Source organism: Hemibagrus wyckioides, linkage group LG20 (assembly GCF_019097595.1).
Source record: "Hemibagrus wyckioides isolate EC202008001 linkage group LG20, SWU_Hwy_1.0, whole genome shotgun sequence".
Taxonomy (NCBI): Eukaryota; Metazoa; Chordata; class Actinopteri; order Siluriformes; family Bagridae; genus Hemibagrus; species Hemibagrus wyckioides.
Genome location: NC_080729.1, coordinates 16168934 through 16187851, shown reverse-complemented (window position 1 = coordinate 16187851; position 18918 = coordinate 16168934). Strand labels below are relative to the sequence as shown.

The following is an 18918-nucleotide window of genomic DNA, read 5'->3' as shown; positions in this document are numbered from 1 at the left end:
GATTTACACACACAGGAACGTTAGAAGTTAATACAGTGTGTAATCACTTGGTGTTGAGCAGATCTGATTTTGTTCATTGGCAGGTGAAACGACTGTGCACCAAATCCTCCAAAGTGCTTCAGTGAACAAGGATGTCTCATTTAGCAAATATGTTTGGTGTCACTTACTCTAGCAAGGAAACGAGGAAACACTACGAAATGAGGAGCACTCTGTGCGACAATCTCGTTTTCTTCTCTCTCTCGTGCTTTCTTTATTTTTCCACAGGTGAATACTATAAAAGATAGATTTAAGTAATCCATCACAATTCAACTTGAATTAAAGTGGATAAGATGTCTGTCTGACATTCTTATAAAAAGTATGAAGTCTTTAGTTGCTATCAAACTGATTGCCGATCAGTCATCACTTCAGTGTCATTTAATTAATTTTTAGCATGTCCAAAGGCTGTGCTATGAATGAAGGAATAACCCTGAAATACACTTTGCACTGATCAGGCATAACATTATGACCACCTAACTAATATTGTGTTGGTCCCCCTTTTGCTACGAAAACAGCCCTGACTGTCAAGGCATGGACTCCACTAGATCCCTGAATGTGTGCTGTGGTATCTGGCACCAAGATGTTAGCAGCAAGTCCTATTAGTTGCAAATACTTTTGATAGATACTGACCACTGCAGACTGGGAACACCCCACAAGAGCTGCAGTTTTGGAGATGCTCTGATCCAGTGGTCTAGCCATCACAATTTGGCCCTTCTTGCTCAAATCCTTACCCTTAGCCATTTTTCCTGCTATCAACTTTGAGGACAAAATGTTGACTTGCTGCCTAATATATCCCACCCACTAACAGGTGCCATGATGAGGAGATCTTCAGTGTTATTCATGGCACCCATCAGTGGTCATAATGTTATGCCTGATCAGTGTGTATATAGGACACCTGGATATTGCAGGGTGCTTCACACGTACACACACACACACACACACAAAGATTGATCCGCTGTAGAAACCCTGAACACGAAGTACGTGAAAGATAACAACGGCAGAGTCAATCTGGTACAATTAATAACAAAATGTATCTTGCTGTAAAGTTTTTTATAAACAGGTTGTTTTTGTAAACAGGTTTTTACTTGCAGCAAGTATAAGACCCGCTTATCATGACCCAAAATCATTCACACAGATACAGATAATGCCATTTGCACTATGTTGGCACTGCTGCCTGAGTTAAATCTTCAGCATTACGCACAAATACTGAGCCAAGAGCAAACAACAGCAAAGCCATGGTAGGTTTTCATTTAATGGCCATTTATCTAATCAACAGGATCATTGCTTTGTCCGATTCTGTTTATTTCACTTCCATTTCCGGGCTCCATTTTTATGTTTAGAATCAAAAAGCATTCATAACACTTCTCCCAGAGCTGTAGGCTGTCGGGCTGCTGTGAAACGAACAACTTCAAATAAGCAAAGAAAAAATCTAATTGGCTTCTGGGTGACTTCATGACATTAGTTGCATCCTCCTGCAAATCTCCCCGGTCTCTACAACGGTCCGGGAAACTATTGATTACCTTTCAAATTCCAAAATGAGATGAGAGATGAGATGAGAGGTGAGAAGAGAGATGACATATATCCCTTTATTAAGCTACCGTGAAGGAAAATCAAGTGGACATAAGTGAGATGAAAGATAACCTATGCAACAAAAATTCTCTCTTGAAAATAAAGTTATAATGAATTCGGTGTAATAGAAAAGTAAACCGTAAGAACGAAGTATTTGTCTTTTTTTTTGTTTGTTTGTTTGTCTAAATGGCGTAAGGAATGAGTTAAATGCTGTAATTTAGCTGTTGGATAGTTCTGTTAATCATGCTTCAGCAGTTCGGAGTAAATAATCAGCCACACAGTGGTGATCTTCTCTGATCTCCTCTAAGTAAAGAGATATTACAGTAAAGTAACAATTTCATCAAAGAAAGGTATTTTTATACACAGCTTGCTTTCCTCCTGATAAACAAGAGATTTCGTCTCTTAGAGCATTTAATTGTGATGAGCTCGAGGACCGTTTTATCTCGAGATGTGGAAAACGAGCGGCTGAGTAACTGGGGGAGAAAAAAAAGAAGAAGCAAAAACTTCAGATTTATGCTTTTCTGTCAAATGTGTAAATACAAGAAAAGCTTGATGACTCAGAAAAAGTGTAAAACAGCCCACAAGCAAAGCAACGCTCGACTCACCTCCAGACATAGTTTCAGTGAGGTTTGTTTCGTGGTTCATTTTGCGCTCCGCTTGCTTCATGTCTTGTGAATACAAAGTGGCCTCAGTCTCCTTCATGCTCGCTTTAGGTCTAAAGAGCTTGCTTGTTTGTATGTACTTGCTGTACCCTGTTGCATAATAGGAAAAAAAAAAACTACTGTGGTTGCAGTAGTGCATTCTGGGATGCTTTTCTGTTCATCACGGTTGTTCAAGGGTGGTGGTTGCTCAAGTGGTTAAGACTCTGGGTTTTTCATCAGAGGATTGGGGTTCAAGCACCAGTACCGCAACACCAAGCCACCATTGGGCTCTTGACCAAGGCCACCGAATTCTTGTCACCCACACCCCTTTTCCCTGCTCCAGGGACGCTGCATCATGACAGACCCTGTGCTCTGACCCCAACAGTCCAAGGATGGGATATGTGAAGAAAGAATTTCGGCATGTATGCATGACAAATAAAGGCTACTTAACTACGTAAGAGTGGTTATTTGAGTTACCATAACCCTCCAGTCAGCTGAAACCAGTCTTGCCCATATGTAAAATTGAGCCTGTTCTGCATAAAAATAGGCTTTTTCTGAAACCTAAAACCGTACCAAGTCGCCAAGATCACAGCAATTTTCTCCGTTCTAATGTACACTATATTGCCAAAAGTTTTGGGATGTCTCCCTTTACATACACATGAATGTAATATGGAGTTGGCCCGTCCTTTGCAGCTTCAACTTTTCTGGGAAGGCTTTCCACAAGTTTTAAGAGTGTGTTTATGGGAAATTTTGACCATTCCTCTCTAGAAGCGCATTTGTGAAGTGAGGTACTGATGTTGGATGAGAAGGTCTGGCTCACAGTCTCCGCTCTAATTCATCCCAAAGGTGTTCTATCAGGTTGAGGTCAGGACTTCACGGTTCCTCCACACCAAACTCACTCATCCATGTCTTTATGGACCTTGCTTTGTGCACTGGTGTACAGTCATGTTGGAACAGGAAGGGGTCATCCCCAAACTCTTCCCACAAAGCATGAAATTGTCCAGAATGTCTTTTGGACACCTGAATTCAATGATTTGGATGGATGTATAATGGTGTATGACGGTGTGCACGGCAATACTCCCACATGATTGGCTGATCGGACAACTGCATGAGCATGCAGGTATACATGTGTTTCCTGAGCCTCTGTAACATTGTTTTTTGCATTGTTCTTTAGATTCTGTTAGAGTCTGTGAGTTTTGTTAGTCACTTTGAATAAAAGCATCTGCCAGAAGAAAAGAAATGTAAATGCAGTGCTACAGATGGATTCTGCAGAAACAGAGCTACACATCCAACAAAATCATCTCTGCTCATTAAAACCTATTCTTCATGAGAAAGATGCACATGCAAACTAAAACACAACTTACTCCGTTTCACGACAAAGACAAAACACGACCCACCTGCGAGTGCTGGGGATGCATAAATTATCCGCCCACTCGTTACTGAGATGCTCAGGTAGCCTACTTTTTGGGTGAGGACCATGTTTGGCTTAGCATTTATGTCATTTCCTTCCACTTCTATATGTGTAAGGTTGTTTGAATTATTTGACTATATCATTGTATCACATAAAAATCCACTTGAATCCAACCTTCATTTCTTATTATGACTCATTAGTTTTTATATACAGCTTTGTTTGTCTTGTACGTTTTATATTGTGATTTGGAGCCTGCTTTCTACATCTGGGGAGAAAAAGATAAATCTAGAGCATTAAAAGTCAACTCTTTGGATTATGGAACCTTAAATAGACTTTTTGTGAATTTTCCCTGACCCCAGCTTTTGACTTCCCAAGATTCATTTAGCTCAGATCTATATTTTAAGATCTTAATCTATGTTTAATAAATGAGCCTCTGCTGGTCCAGCAGCCAGAACCCAGGTTCGATTCCCGGAGCTGAAGAGTTATCTCTCAGTGCCCGTCTCAAGCCTGGATAAAAATGGAAGGGTTGCGTCGGGAAGGGCATCCGGTGTAAAATCTGTGCCAAATCAAATATATGGACCAAATGATCCGCTGTGGCGACCCCAAACAGGGAGCATCTCAAAGGAGAACAACAACAATCTATATTTAATAAATTTGTATTTCAGTGTATTTTCTAGTTCATTTTCTTGCCCTCCAAAGTTCCACTAAGTCAAAGTCACTTGATGGTTGAGGAATAAGTGAAGTGAATGAAGCAATTTATCTTAATTTTTGCTGAACACTTAGGCAAGCAGATATAAAATAACAGGAACACTCGTAATACAGTTATGGCAATAATATCAATAGTCCATTTGTAAGTCAAGTTTGACCCCTTGCTTGCTGGGTAATGATGGCTCAAATGGTTAAGGCTCTGGGGTGTTGATGACCAAGGCCTTTAACCATCTCTGCTCCAGGGGTGCTGTATCTTAGCTACCCCTTATGACCCTCTAACCCCAACTTCCTCAGCTGTTATATATGAAGAAAATATTCTGCTGTGATGTATGTGTGGCAATAATAAAGGCTTCATGCCCTCAATTCTTATAAATTCTTGCTTTAGCATTTCTTTGTAAATACTAACAGCTGAGAATTTCCCTTTATAAAAAATATTTAATACATAGATTAATGTAATTACTATAGATTCAGTTTTGGAAGCCACCTTAAGTTAGCAAAATGTCCTTGGATACTCATGGGAAACTCTTCCAAATAACATAATAATGAAAAGAGCAATGACATGATTTCTTGAAGCACATTGTTGGGTAACAGATTACTGCCACAATAATAATAATAAAAAGAATTATTTCCTAAAACAAACCTCATACACAGTGTTACATTTGTGGTGTAAAATGATAAATCAGTTAATTGTGGAAAAATGCAAATTCTTTTAGGTTACAGTATGTGTTTTCTATTTTAGTTTTTTTCTTATTATGTAATCTAGGTCCTTTAAATAATCTTTTCTTCACTGTGTTGCTGCAACATCGCTAATGTCATTATTTCCAACAAATAGATGCTCTACATGGAGGAACATCATATTGAACACCATATTCTACAGAAACATAGAAGCCCTTTTGCCAAGAAAGTCTAAAAATCCATTTTTGATGACTAATGTGTTCATTTGGGATGGCATGATTAAGAGATATATTTGGAAATGTGAACAGCATGTGTGGAAATTTAAGCATTGTGTTTGGGATTTTTTGGGACAGTGTGTTTGGGAATTTGGGACATATATCTCAGTTGGTTCTGGCTTTTATTTTTATCCTCAGTGGCACATATAAAGCAATATTTATTTGTTACATGCTTATTTTTAGCATCAAGCAATCACATTTCAAAAAGCAATCTCCAAATGCATCAAAATATTCTAATATTGTGTGGTAAACCATATGGTAAAGTAAAATTCTATATATGCATAAGACATATGTAAGTATATATGTAGGAGACATATGTATAAGACAATATTATCAGCTGAAATAATAGTGTAGAGTTTATTTCTTACAACAATAACAATTACAGGGTTTAAAAAAAATCTTTTCAGGATTTATTCCTAATCTGTTCAATTGAATTGAGATGCACTCAGAAACTACAACTGAGTATATGTCGCCATCTTCAGGTAGTTTCAGGAATTACACCACAGCAAAGATTCTCTGTAAAAAAAAAAAATTCATAATAATAATAACACTCAATTTCGCATTGATTATAAAATACTATTACTAACCTATAAAGTACTAAATGGTCTTACGCCACAATCTTTTGGTTATTTATGATCTGCCACCTACTTCGATCAAAAGGTGCCGGCTATTTGGTAGTGCCACAAGTAGCAAAGGCTACAGCAGGGGGCAGAACTTTCTCTTACAAAGCCCTACAGTTAGGGAACTGCCTCCAAATTAGTGTTTGGGATTCAGACAAAGCCTCAAAGTCCAGGCTGAAACACACATTTGTTTAGTCAAGCTTTCAGTGTATAGTATTTCTTAGGTAAAGGAGCAGATCTGGAACCACCCTCACAAGTCGCTCAGGTTTGCTGACTGTAAAGTGGTTGGATGCTTTATGTCCCGGGAAGCCTTCATGTCTGTCACCTCCTGGCTCTTCCTTTTAGTTATGCTGTCATAGCTAGTCTTGACGGAGTCCCTTGCACTTTACACAAAATCTACATTGTCTTTAAACATCACATGATCATAAGTATACCTAATATCTTTCTCTCTCTGTCTCTTTGTCTTTTTCGAACCTGCCTTATCCATCCAGACACTCTACCCCCAGGAATCTCATCTCTTGGTGGTTCTCACTGCTGCTGGGGATAGAGCTGCCTGTGACCCAGGGGACTGCTATGGATAAAACCACTTTGAAACTTTCACACCATCTTTGAACTGCCATTGCATCAATCAGCTTTCGGCAGGAAGGAATTAGTGCTAAGTCAATAATGAACTCAGACACTACACTGACCTAATAGTTCCTCAAGAGCTCTTGGTTGCTGTTGCAGAAAGGACAATATCAACATTTACATTATTCAATGTCCGGTTTCACCCGAATGAGGATGATGTTCCCTTCTGAGCCTGGTTCCTCTCAGTGTTTCTTCCTCATATCATCTCAGGGAGTTTTTCTTCACCACCGTCACCTCAGGCTTCTCATTAGGGATAAAATACCTTATTTACCTAACTTAACTTTACACTTTAAAAAACTGTTCGAAGCAGTGTGTCTCTGTAGCATCTTTATCTTTTCAGACCTTTACAAAAAAAAAGTGCAAAGTTACAAATCTCAAAGCTCCTTTCTTTTCCTTGTTAGAAAAATCCATACTAATCTCTCCCATACCATAATGCAATCTTAATTAAAAAAAAAAAACCCTAATTATTAGACACACTCTCTAACCAACATGTGTGATAACATGGTATTTCATTTAGTTCTACAGAAATAATATGGCTGCTGAAAAATCTGATCATCTGAACAGCAACTGGGAGCCTAAGCTAGTGGAAATGGTAGGTCATCTTTGACGGCTCTGGAAGTGTTGATAGAAAGGAAACACTGCTGCTATTAATGTTACCATGAAGAAAAATTATTTTAAGGACATACACCAGTAAGACAATTAGAAAATCTCAGGCCATTATTGATGTTTATTCAAGTGTTAAAAATGCTGGAAAGGTGCTATCTAATCAAACCAAGCTAGATTTTTCAGTATAAATTTAAAGAACAGTCTTTGACTTTTCATATTAACTGTAGCGTTGTTGTTGCTGAACTGGGGTGAATTGTCCTTGAAACTGAAAAATTATCTTTGAACAACGGACAGTCAGGACTGCTAAAGAGGATTATTGGTTCCCCTCTGACCAACCTCCAAGATCTTTACACCTACAGAGTGAGAAAAAGGGCTAAGAAAATCACTTTGGACCCTTCACACCCAGCCCACTCTCTCCTCCAACTGTCGTCCACCAGAACAGCCAGGCACAAGAAGAGCTTTTCCCCCCACATAATATATTCAGCCTGAATATGAATTAAAACATCTGTAACTACACACCGTGTATCTCAACTGACTCACTTATACATAGAATCTGAAAATTGTACATCTGTACACTTAGAAATAACATGTCTGTACATTCATTTAAACAATTTATACACTATATTGCCAAAAGTATTCGCTCACCCATCCAAATAATCAGAATCAGGTGTTCCAATCACTTCCATGGCCATAGGTGTATAAAATCAAGCACCTAGGCATGCAGACTGTTTTTATAACCATTTGTGAAAGAATGGGTCGCTCTCAGGAGCTCAGTGAATTCCAGCGTGGAACTGTGATAGGATGCCACCTGTGCAACAAATCCAGTCGTGAAATTTCCTCGCTCCTAAATATTCCACAGTCAACTGTCAGCTGTATTATAAGAACGTGGAAGTGTTTGGGAACGACAGCAACTCAGCCACGAAGTGGTAGGCCACGTAAACTGACGGAGCGGGGTCAGCGGATGCTGAGGCACATAGTGCGAAGAGGTCGCCAACTTTCTGCAGAGTCCATCGCTACAGACCTCCAAACTTCATGTGGCCTTCAGATTAGCTCAAGAACAGTGCGCAGAGAGCTTCATGGAATGGGTTTCCATGGCCGAGCAGCTGCATCCAAGCCATACATCACCAAGTGCAATGCAAAGCGTCGGTTGCAGTGATGTAAAGCACGCCGCCACTGGACTCTAGAGCAGTGGAGACGCGTTCTCTGGAGTGACGAATCGCGCTTCTCCATCTGGCAATCTGATGGATGAGTCTGGGTTTGGCGGTTGCCAGGAGAACGGTACTTGTCTGACTGCATTGTGCCAAGTGTAAAGTTTGGTGGAGGGGGGATTATGGTGTGGGGTTGTTTTTCAGGAGCTGGGCTTGGCCCCTTAGTTCCAGTGAAAGGAACTCTGAATGCTTCAGCATACCAAGACATTTTGGACAATTCCATGCTCCCAACTTTGTGGGAACAGTTTGGAGCTGGCCCCTTCCTCTTCCAACATGACTGTGCACCAGTGCACAAAGCAAGGTCCATAAAGACATGGATGACAGAGTCTGGTGTGGAGGAACTTGACTGTCCTGCACAGAGTCCTGACCTCAACCCGATAGAACACCTTTGGGATGAATTAGAGCGGAGACTGAGAGCCAGGCCTTCTCGTCCAACATCAGTGTGTGACCTCACAAATGCGCTTCTGGAAGAATGGTCAAAAATTCCCATAAACACACTCCTAAACCTTGTGGACAGCCTTCCCAGAAGAGTTGAAGCTGTTATAGCTGCAAAGGGTGGACCGACGTCATATTGAACCCTATGGATTAGGAATGGGATGTCACTTATGTTCACATGCGAGTCAAGGCAGGTGAGCGAATACTTTTGGCAATATAGTGTATTTCTACTTCTGTATATAGTGCATTATTTCAATGTCTGTTTTTCTTATATTAGTGTTATATTCCATCTCTACTTTGTAATTCCTATTTATGTCTGCACTATCATGTACACTGATCAGGCATAACATTATGAGCACTGACAGGTGAAGTGAACACTGATGATCTCCTCATCATGGCACCTGTTAGTGGGTTGGATATATTAGGCAGCAAGTGAACATTTTGTCCTCAAAGTTGATGTGTTAGAAGCAGGAAAAATGGGCAAGCGTAAGGATTTGAGCGAGTTTGACAAAGGGCCAAATTGTGATGGCTAGACGACTGGATCAGAGCATCTCCAAAACGGCAGCTCTTGTGAGGTGTTCCCGGTCTGCAGTGGTCAGTATCTATCAAAAGTGGTCCAAGGAAGGAACAGTGGTGAACTGGTGACAGGGTCATAGGTGGCCAAGGCTCATTGATGCACATGGGGAGTGAAGGCTGGCCCGTGTTTTCTGATTATGAAAAATGTAAAATGTCTTGCTGTAGTTTTAAAGCTATTAGTACATCTTTTTTTCCCCTGACAACAACATTTATTTTCTGTAAAGTTTGCTGCTCATATGCATGACTACTAATACATAGTTTCTTAATGAATTAATCCTCATTAAAATATCCTGTAAATAATCAGTATTTAGCTATAGCATTAGCTACAACGGCTCGCTGCCTAGCCAGTCGTTTTAGCTACTGGAAACTAGCATAACCTGCGTTAGCAAATGAAACAGGCTAACTTAGCTATAAATAGCCAGATAAATTGGCTAAACTTACTTCAGCATGAATTTTTAAAGTACAATTACTTGTTTGGTTGGACATTTTTCTTTTAATTTCAGCTAAAACTATTGGTTTTTATCTGATGATTTATAATGAGTTACTTAATTAAATTAGATTATGGCCTTTTTACTTTCTAGTATCATTTTTCTGAGCTTTTTACCGGTTCCAAAAGTTCAGAGTTTTGAATAATAGTGGAATGTTTTATTGAGTAAAGCTCCAAATAAAGTATAAAAAGAAAAATGCATTTTTAAAATGTTTTGTGTTTTACGTAGCGAAGTGCTGAGTGACCGTGGTCATTACATATTGTCACCACTAGAGGTCAGATTCTCTCTGATTTTCCATGACTTTTAGCCTTTAGCCCATTTCTCTCCTCCAGCCACACGCTTCAGTCCCTTCAAAATGTCTACCGCATTCACAAAAACAGAATTTAAGTGCACTATTTATTCATTATCATGAACATTTTAGTGAATTTATTTACATTTAAACGATAAAAACAGTAAAAAAAAAACAAAAAAAACAACACTATTAGCCGAGTAATATCACCTTAGCCTAAACATGGTGTAGTTATGAAGGAGTTTTTATTCATTAGACCTTTACTTCACTTCTTTATATTGTTTATTTTATTTTTCTTGTATGCAATAAATTGTTTTTGACTTCAAGGCAATAAAATGCTCCCTCACTGAAACAAATCACATTGTTCACGCGTGAATTTTACACGTCTGACCATTTGACATACATAATGGACTTTCTACATGTGAGTGCTTTTATTTATTTATTTTTATTTATTTATTTATTTTTAACTTTTACACAAGATTAGTTCATTTTTACATGATTTTTACTGGTGTGTTTTTATTTTTGACTTTTTTTTCCATATACTCTTCACATGATTATTAAAAACAATTTATTTATTTTTCCATTTTTATTTATTTTTAGATAGATTTTTTCAAACCTGATTTACTGCTTTACAATGTTTGTTTTGTTTTGTTTTTTACACAAGATTAACGTGTGATTTACTTAACGATTTTTACACATTTACTTGTCATTCCCCCCCCCCACAATATTCATTTATTTCCATGTTCCTTTGTATGGTTATTCAATATCAAGGGATACGTATGAATTTTATTACGTATGTAAGTACGTATGAAAGTATGTATGTTAACTCCACCCCTAATTCTAACCATATACTTCTATGATATTTCATTGGTCCAAATTTAAAAGTATGAGATCATGTTGATTTATTATTATTATTTTTTTGTGTGTGTTATGTAAATTTATTGTTATTGTTATTGTTATTGTTATTGGTTCAGCGACCAGCTTGACTGTGTTGTAGTTCATCTCCCTCACCGTTGCTCGGGGTATTCCACCCAAATAAAAAGAAAAAAGGTCGGTTGAAGCCATGACTGTCTGGGCACCTCCCTGGGGACAGGCCCTAAGTCTGGTGCCTGAAGTACACACACACACACACACACACACACACACACACTGCAGGTCTTTGCTTGGCCTCTGAATGCATGCTCAAAATGACACTCTGTCTCTCATGTACGTTATCAAAAAACCGTCAATTTTGCTCTCTGTGCTAAATTACGACGGCTTCTTCTTAATGAGTACACACATACACACACATACACACACACACATTATTTAAGTACAGTATGTGGATTTAAATAAATTGTTACTCATTTCATGTCATGCTATTTGTTTAGATAGATAGATAGATAGATAGATAGATAGATAGATAGACAGACAGACAGATAGACAGATAGATAGATAGATAGATAGATAGATAGATAGATAGATAGATAGATAGATAGACAGACAGATAGACAGATAGATAGATAGATAGATAGATAGATAGATAGATAGATAGATAGATAGATAGATAGATAGAATTTAGGGGAAATTTCGTGTAGCCAATTCACCACCATGTATGTCTTTGGTTGGTGGGAAGAAACCTGAGAACCTTGAGGAAACCCCACATGGACATGGTGAGCATGCAGATGTTTGCATGGGCTCAGGATCAGAGCAGAGATGTTTAAGCTGAGAAGCAGCGATCATTTCACCCTTTTAAATATTTTTAGAAAAGAAGTTTTACAAAACACAGACACAGAGTTTCTAACTTTATATATAACACTTTTAGCTATGTTGCTTTCATTTGTTTTTTTGTACCTTTTACTGTGCATATACTCGATTATAAACTACAATAACATTCGAAATCCTAGGCAATAAAGTATTTGTTTATTGCAATAATCACTGCTTTCATTCAAGCGCTTCACTTCTGTTCTTTAAATGTTGACTCTCGCAGTTTCACGCAGAATATATCTTCAACACAAAACCAAAATGCACTCAAGTGAAAAAAGCATTTGAATGATCATGTAAACCACGCAGAGATGGCACAATAACATGTCTTCTTTTCCAGTAGTGTTGCTGAAATTTTGAGTATCAACTAATATCGATATTTCAGTATCAAATAAAAATTTCATTTGTCACATAAACATAACTGTCTGTGATATAATAGAATAAAAATGAAAATATCTCTACAAGTAAAGGGAAAAATACACAGAAAAATATATTATTTTAAATTACATATTTATATATATAATTTTTTATCTGGTCATTTTTTCCATTAAAAAGAACTAGGCTTTTTTATATTACAAATATTTAAAAATACAGGAAATAATACAGAGCTAATAAATAAATAAATAAATAAATAAATAAATAAATAGCGTACACCAAAACAGAGTGGGTTTTCTTATTCAATTAAACTCTTTCTCACTTTCATTGCAAATATACTGAATGTAACACAGTTTAAATATATATTTATTATATAATTATATAACTAAATCTCCCCCAAAATAAAATAAAGTTTATTTATCTATTCAATTTTTTTAAGTACTCCAATCTAATTAATTATCTAATTATTTCCAATAGTCACAAGAACTAATCAAATTCATTTTTTTCTCTGCTATCCTGACCCTGAAAAAGTCTACCAAAAATCGGAATGCTGTGACAGAAAATTCCTCCACTGCGTCCACCACTTACAGAGGTCATCCTACGCTTTAGCCAAGAGTTCATGAATAAGCACAGGTCCCGACCCCAGAGGTACAAAGTTCATCTGACCCTCGCGTAAAGGACCCGGTCATTCCCACTGAAAAGCTTTTCTTTGGTCACACTTCCCTCAGTCATTTCACTAATGAGACATGACTAAGCACTTTTCACCCACAGCAAGTCTATAAAGACAAGTTCATAAAGCCTCTACAGGCCCAGAGTAAAAAGTGCTTTAAAGTCAGAGCTGTTCTGCTTTACAGCTTTACGTGCTCGAACAGCAGGGACGCGGCTCGGGGACAATGAGACACTTGTAAGCCGAGTCATAAACATGCATTAGGCAAGTAATCTGACATTGAGCACTGAACACTTAAAGCTGAGTACCTGATGTATATTTATGGATCATTTAAAAGTACAATAAGCACCTGGGTAGTTTGTGTGTATGTGTGTGTGTGTACAAAGTATATAGTAACGTGTGTATAATGCTAAAATACTCATAGCTTATATAAATAACAAATCAAAGCAGAGCATGCTGTTATAGGAAAATAATCAACAACAGAGTAGTGTGATGTTCTATTCATATCTATATCTATTAATATCTATTGTATATCTAGTCATAATTTATTGTACCACAATGCACTTCTGGTTGGACGAACTAAATTTCATTGGCTTTGTAAATCTATGTGACAATAAAGTTTAATCAAGTCTAATCTAATCTAATAACCTGCAGTTGATTACTTTCCTATAAGAACATGAACCAGTGTGCTTCTGTCCACTTCTCCTACAATTTGGCAAGTGCAATTTTTCTTTTATTAATGAACAACAAATCATGTGTTTTAGCCTCACGCTTACAAATTTAAATTAGTGAAATAATCTGTTTATTCTACATGAATTAACTCATAAAAAGAGGAACGAAGGCTATCCCAAGCCCGAACCCTAATCTAAGGAACCGTTTCTAGCAATTTTTGGTCACTGATGATGGTTGTACCAGTTGTTCCCCTGCTTATAACTTCATTAAGGACATTTTGTTCTCAATTGTGTCTGATATGGGATTTTAGTTTTTTACAGTTTTTCACCACAGGTTCCAGCTGTGTAAAAATTTCAACATTTTTGCCCAGAGTATGCTTGGCATAGGAAGAACATTGGAGGTCCTTTTCTTTTCTCAAAATTTTCCCATATATTGTCCAGCTAATTAAACATATATGCAGTGAAAGGTAGTAAGGTCACGGAGCCAGACACCATTTGGAGAGGGATCAGGCTGGAGGAGAAGACAGAGGAAGGGGGGGGGTCTCAACACGCCAATTATAGTCTGGCTAGACAAGAGCTCGGACATATGCGAGCTATGTCTCTTTCCCACGATTGAGCCAGACTTGAACCGGGATTTCCTAAAACTGGGAGTTCTACATGTTACAGAATAGCTGTGATATCAGATAATGTTCTAATCTGTTTTTTGATGAAAATTGAGGGCTTGCGTTATTTCCTTCTACATATTTGTGAAGATTTTGACGACACACAATAAACATTAACATGGCTTTATAATAACCAGTGATGATTAATAACACTAATCATTTTATATGTATTATGGTCTCTGGCCTCTCTCTCTCTCTCTCTGTCTCTCTCTATCTCTCTCTCTGTCTCTCTGTCTCTCTCTCTCTCTTTCTCTCTCTCTCTCTCTCACACACACACACACACACACACACGCTCCACACACACTCTCTTGAACAGACATGTCTGGGAAACACCCTCAGTGTGTGCCAGTCATCTGTCTGACGTGTGCATGTTCATTCTTTATCCCACATTTTAATATATGCAAATGAGCCTGAGAGTGTGTGAAACAATCCCCCCCCCCACACACACATACACATACATGCATAAAAGTCGTATACCCTTCAGACACACAAACCCAATTCAAACACACCAGGAATATATATGAGGGAGAAACGTAAACCCAGACGTTCTCACAGACAAAATTAGACTATGGTGTGATCCATAATCTAGACATTAATTAGGAAAAAACCCGTCAATGTTCGTCGGCCATAATTTCGAGGTAACACTACATTATACATCACTGAAGAATTTATTCATTTAGCTTGTAAGATGATAAAGAATGAAGCTATGTGTAAGCGCTGGTCATGATCCATTTATACTCTTATACATGTGAACATCTAAACAAAATAAATAATATATAATATTTCTAAGAATTGCTAAAAATATGTTTTTGTGTACGATTACCATACTCCTTGCTGACCCTTTGCTGTACCTGGCGATAAAACTTTTTCTGATTCTGATTTCAGGACATCTATTTTTATCTATGAATTATCCATGATTTTGCCTCATTGGTTTCAGCTGCATGGTTGTTGCACCTATAATATGTTTAAAATTCACTGTAGACCAACTCACATACATTGTAGGAATGCACACACACACACACACACACACACCCTTTAGTTTAGACACATATAGCTTGTAAAGAAAAATTTGTTGATAATATGCTAGATGTAATAAAGATGTTTGCCAAAGCATACTTTTTACACATTTCATTAAAAATTTAATTGATATATTTTTATATTTAAAAGCTATCAAATCTAGCTTTTATTTTAAAGCTATTAACATATGGACTATATGCAATGACAGAAAGAAAAATGTAAGAAAATTATTAATTAAGAGAAATACCCATACAGGACATAAGCCCAAAATAATAATAATAATAATAATAATAATAATAATAATAATAATAATAATAATAATAAATAAATAAATAAATAAATAAATAAATAAATAAATAAATAAATTGCTGACTTATTTTATTAAGAATGGTTAAAGTAAACTGACTGATTTATTTTTATTTTATATTCATATTTCTAAGTACACAGTATTTTGTATTTAATTTTAAACAATATGAATTAAGTGCATTTAAAAATGTGTGAATTTTATGCTTTTAAAAATAAGCTCTAAATTCTGAAAATTTGCCGTTTTTGCTCGTTTCTTGTTTCATTCTTGGGCCTTTAAATCATCCTCCAGCACAGTGAGTGATTTTAGCTTCAGCATTCAGGAGAGTCTCGCGCTGAATGGGGGCCGCCGCTCTGGGGCGTGTTCGGGGCGCGAGCTTGAACTTGACCGTCGGGCTTTGCGTGCGCGTGGGAACGGAGGCGCGAGCGTCGCCCCCCACCACCCGCCGCTATTCACACGCGCCACTTCGGGTCGCCGCTCATCTGCATAAACTCCCGCCTGGCTTCAGTTAAAAAGCGAGAGAGGAGGGAAACTTTCTCTTTTTCCTCCCAAAGGCCCGAAGATCACTCCCAGTTCCTCTGAGTAAGTTTATTTCACTCATTTCATTACTGCTGAGTTACACTAGATACAGCTAGATACACTAGTTACCATGACAACCAAATGGAACTTAAATGTAAAATATTCTGAATAAAATCAGGACAACAAAATTGAACCTTTTAAAATATTAAGAACAATATCTTTTATTTTATTTTATTTATTTATTTTTTTTTTTTAATTAAAAACGTAAGACCCGCTTAGAGTTTTGAACATTTTTTGAAAAACTTTTTGCATGCACGTGCGTCCGGCTCGGGTGGAATCATTTGCTCTGCCCTTCTATATTACTTGTTTTTCTTTTTAACATTAACGTGTTGCATGTGTGCATTGAAATTTCTTTAAAAAGATCTTTAAGATTAGATTTTATTGCGTTTTTTCTATAGATTTGTGCATAATTTTTTAAATACGTTTTTATATTAGGAAACACGATCTTTGATTATTGCGTCATTAGCATTGGCTTGGCTTAAAGGACCTCGTGCATGTCACGTGGTGTTTAAAAAACCCAACGTATTAGCTCTATTCGTGCACACGTGTGTGAGCCTATGCCCTAATAAAGCTAATACGTTGTTTTTTTAAACACCTCATGACACTTCGTGTGTGTGTGTGTGTGTGTGTGTGTGTGTGTGTGCAAACAGCCGTAGCCTATGACACTGCTCATAGAGGAAAGTTTACTTCCCATCAAGTGGCATTCAATAGCTACAGAATAATCTCTAGGCTAAGTGGATTGTGGATATCAATACCAAATTGAAATAACATGGCACAACCAATGCTGCTAATGGCAGAGTGATTAGAATCCAGACATTTCTCTATCCTGAACAGCTCACCTTCTTGCAGTCTAAATGAAATAGCTGATTTGGCTAATTAGTGTTTTCTGCAGCTCATTAGCTGAATTTGTGTGGGATTGGAATTAGATGCATTTTGTAGGAAAGTACCTCTTTTTGAGATCCTCAAGCAAAAAAAAATTATATTCAGTTACAAAATTCCATTCGACTAACCCAGGCCTTTGCAAATTTGTTTATCGTTGTGCATTCTTTTTATCAATTTGTCCGTTTTCCTAAACTATTATGCAAAGCACTTTGAGATTTTGGACATTTAGTATTATTTATGAATTATTATAACATAATATTTAACCGCATGACTGCACTGTGACATCATTTATTCATTTAGGATGTCCTTATTCACCTAGGACATCATTCAGGATGTATATAGGACATCAAGCATATATTTTATTCATCTAAGGTATCATTTAGTCATCTAATTCATACTTAAATCCTTTAGTCATTGTTAGTCATTCGAGATATCCTTTAGCCATTTAGGGTATTTTTAATGATCTCTATAATTCTATAGTCATCAAGCACCTTCCTTAGCCATCTAGGGCATTCTTTAGTCATGTTGTGTATCCAATTTTCAAACTGTTGCATCTTTCGGCATTAAAAAGAATTTATATTCCTTGCATGGTGTGTTAGCATGAATGTCTCATTGAAGAGTTTCAAAGGAGAGTTTAAAAAATGGAGGGGTGGGGCAAATAAATATAACACTTATTGCTCATCGGAGTGATGCACCACATTTCTCTGACGTTAGACTTGCTGTAAGGTCATCGTGTGATAGACTGCATATGACCGCATGCAGATTATCAGCTACAACAATTGACCATCACATCATTTTCAACTGAATTCAAATTTCTATAATGTGTTCCAGGACTGTGATTTATCTATCTGCTACAATTCCACCTCCAACACAAGTGCAACTGTGTGTAATTCAAGTACAAGTTGGATATCATAGACAAAAAAAATTGCATGATTTATTTTCAACAATAACAAACCGAGTGCTGTATTATAATTACATGGTTATTACTATGTAATAGCACAGGAATAAGAGAAAGTACAGCACCAGCATACTGCTCAATGACAACTTGAAATTCTGAGGCTGGGAATAAGTCAGTGTTTGACTGTAAAGCGTATGTTATTACTGGTTGTTAGTGAATGCAGTGTGAATGAGCATGAGCACACAGCTGCAGAGCGTACAGGCTGGAGGTCCGAATCATCAGTTAATGAAGACAAAGACCTACAACGTAGCCACATGCTTAACACAACGTGTGTGTGTGTGTGTCCAGGTGCTGTAGTGGATGCATGCTTCCCTTTTTACATGATTAATATCTACATTAATAAAAGTAGGTGGCAAAGAAACCATGGCTACAGAAAAAAAAAGATATCTTTGGGTAAGTTTTACCAAAGAAATTGAAATATTTTGTAGTGTTCAGTCCGTTTTCATATAGTGGGAGGTATAAACAAGTCTAAGAACATACTGCACTTACACCAGCATTAGACTAAAGATGTAAATAAGGCCAACATCATGTTTTAATCGTTTGTTTTAAAATTAAAAAGGAGAGACAGGAGCCCATCATTATCTTTTGTTCACGTTTTTCATAGGGTCTTAATCGCTTACCTGCATCATTACACTCTCCACATTCTGTTAATCTTTTCTTTATGCAAGGCTGCCTCCTTCAAGGAGCCACCTTTCGAACCTTTAATGTCCATCTTGTACAATGGGATGCAGATAGAACATACCGTTATACATCATTTACAGTACATGAATGGATTTTTAGAGTAAAGCTTTAAAGGTACACTACACATGCCTTTCTAGGTAAAAGATACATAATACACATATTACAATATACAAATTTTGTAATCTTGAGGATATCACACCAGTGACAAAAGTATC

General features: G+C 37.2%; 1 long non-coding RNA gene across 1 annotated transcript in view; it reads left to right on the top strand.

Annotated features, from left to right (window-relative positions):
- The first annotated feature begins 16158 nt into the window (after nt 1–16158).
- The window catches only part of LOC131370588 (uncharacterized), a 34965-nt gene continuing 32205 nt past the window's right edge, over nt 16159–18918 (top strand). Inside the window, exon 1 of the long non-coding RNA XR_009207439.1 lies at nt 16159–16185. This is a non-coding gene — a long non-coding RNA (uncharacterized LOC131370588). The remainder of the gene's footprint in view (nt 16186–18918) is intronic.